Source organism: Colossoma macropomum, unplaced genomic scaffold (genome assembly GCF_904425465.1).
Source record: "Colossoma macropomum unplaced genomic scaffold, Colossoma_macropomum, whole genome shotgun sequence".
Lineage (NCBI taxonomy): Eukaryota > Metazoa > Chordata > Actinopteri > Characiformes > Serrasalmidae > Colossoma > Colossoma macropomum.
The window spans coordinates 40,547,755-40,550,562 of record NW_023494793.1 but is presented as its reverse complement, the minus strand read 5'-3'; positions in this window follow the sequence as shown (position 1 = coordinate 40,550,562).

Here is a 2,808-nt window from a genome sequence, read left to right as displayed (position 1 = left end):
GTACTGATGTTGGCTGATCAGTTCTGTGTCACAAACTCATCCCAAAGGTATTGGATGGAGCTCCATCACTCCAGAGAACAGAGTCCTACTGCTGCAGAGCCCAATACTGGGGGCTTCACACCCCTCTAGCCAATGCTTGGCTTGGGTATGGTGACCTCAGGTCTTTTTGCAGCTGCTCCAGAGCATTCTACTCTATTGTTCAGTGCTTTTCTATGGAGATTATACAAGCTGGGTATGATCACTATGAAACACTGACACATTTAAAGATCTCTTAGGTATGAAACATCTTAGCACAAGCACTGATTTAGAACTGTAGTGAACGCAGTTACATGAGCAGCAGGGAGCGGATTGCAGATAAACTCCTTCTCTTGGGGTTTGATATTTGGAAGCACGGACGGCACTCATGGACTTTTGGCTGTTTGTACTTCTTCATATGCCAGCTGTGCTTTTTCACAAGCTTTGCTTGGCTCCTTTTACTCCAGCAATGTCAGCTTCTTAAACATGTGTCTTAAAATTCTGGATTCAAAGCAGCCTACGACCTACAGTCCTGCGCAGAAGTCAGAGACCGCCCATTTTTCAAAACAGCCCTTAATTACACATTGTTCATTTTTCTAAAGAGATTAGATTAGATAGTGCAGTTGCATAAGGAAGGGAAAAGTCAAAGAAAAAAAACAGGAAAAACACAGGAGTTTACGGAGCCCCGTTATGTGGCCATGACTTAGTAAGGCATGGGAACAAGATAATTACGTCCTTGCACGGCAGTAAGGTGTGGGATCGAGATCTTAATGCTTGGCCATTACTTAGTAAGGTGTGGGAACAAGATCCTAATTCACGGCCACAACTTAGTAAGGCATGATCTAATTCCAATGCCTTACTAAGTTGTGGCCATGCATTAGGATCTTGTTCCCACACATTCATAAGGCCTGGCTAGGCATTATTTTTATTTATACTGGATGTTACCAGCAGGGCTCCATAGGAGTTTCCAACACTGGAGCTCAAAAAATGTTAGAAGATTAGAAAAAATTGGACTCCTAACAACCACCTGGAAGACCTGCTAGACCTCCAAAACTGCCCCCATCAGATAAACAGCACTGAAAGCTTTCATCTTCGAGAGAGAGGAGAAAATCAAGCTGCTTCAGATCTGAAAACATCCACAGGTGTTTCTGTCCATCCTTCCACTGTGAGAAGACGACTCAGCGCTGTGGGTCTGAAAGGATGCGTAGCTGTCGAGAAGAACCTCACTGAGAAAAGGAGACGGACACATCAAACAAAGAAGCTGAACAATGGACTGACCACCCCAGAGTCCAGACCTCAACACCACTGAACGTGCTTGATTACTTCAGAAAATGATCAACCAGCTTCCAAGACTGAACTTTGGAGATTGTCTTACAGATTTTATTTAAACACTAAAAGTGAATGTCTAAAAAGAATAGAAGCTGTAATAAAGTCAAAGAGTGGCACAACTGATACTGAACAATTTGATATCATATTAGTTGCTGAGGCTTCTGTGTAATTATCCTGACACTGTAAAATAGATAACTTGTACTTAATGGTTGTTCAAACTGAAAAAATAAATAAATAAAGACATTTACACAGTACTATATGTCTGTTTGGCTCATGGACCAACTAGCTTATATGTCCAAAAGTATCCAGACAACCTTTCTAGTCACCGCAGTCGGCTACATAATGATGCACTCATTGGTTCAGTTGTGCACTCTCAGCTTGTACAGTTCAAGAGTCCAAAGGGTTGACCAATAGAATGAGATGCTCTGGAGCAGCCACAGGAACCAATGGTTACTATGCCTGATTCCAAGCATCAGGTGGATAAAGCCTCTCAGGATTGCCTGTGGAGCAGTGGAACATCAGTATATCACTGCTGTCGGAACAAAACATCGTATCTCCATTTTTGACGTTTTTCAGTTTCTGACATAATTTGGGAAAAAGTCTGGTTCCATTGACTTACATTAAAAGCAAAGTAGGTTTTTTCCTTCTCCTGTAAAGTTACCATTTTGGAGATAAGAGTTTTATATATATATATATATATATATATATATATATATATATATATATATATATATATACCTTGCCTTGTATCTCCAAAACTTTACAGGAGGAGGAAAAAACATTCTTAATTTTGAATGGAAGTTAATGGAACCAGACTTTTTTCCGAGCTCTTTTGGAGCATTTCTGTTGGTCTGTTCATCAAGCAATTCTGCACCATTGTACAGGTCGGCTGGTATTTTCAAATCCTGTAAAAAAGTACAGATCGACGAAAAAGGAGATACGAGGTTTTGTTCCGACAGCAGCGATAAATATGGCGCTCTTGAGGCTGATGCGATCAAATCCTCACTGCAATGTTCCAACATGCAGCGCAAAGCCTTCCCAGAGCTGTAGAGCAGCAAAGGAGGAACAAACAAAATGAATCCCCTTGAGCGTCGGTGTCAAACTTTCGGACACGTATTCTCTCCCTGTAAACTCTTAAAAACATGAAGCCCGGTGAAGCAGTAAGTGGGTGTGGACTACTTATCGCTCGGAGAGAGTAGCTCAGATACTAAGCCTACTTTAATGGTTTTAGCCTGCCCTAATCCTTCAGAAGTGCAGCGTGCATGTGGAGTTATATGCCCCTTAGCTCTTTGTGTTGCCCTTGGAGAACCTTTTCCTAAGACTATTTTTCAGCCCAGAAGCACCGCGTTATGGAGGAACGAGTCTTTTTGTGCGCGCGAGCGTGTATGTGTGTCGCGGAGGGGCTAAAGGTTCTGAAGTGGGTTGTGGTTTTCAGCTCCCAAGTTCAAAGTGAGGAGAGCCTGA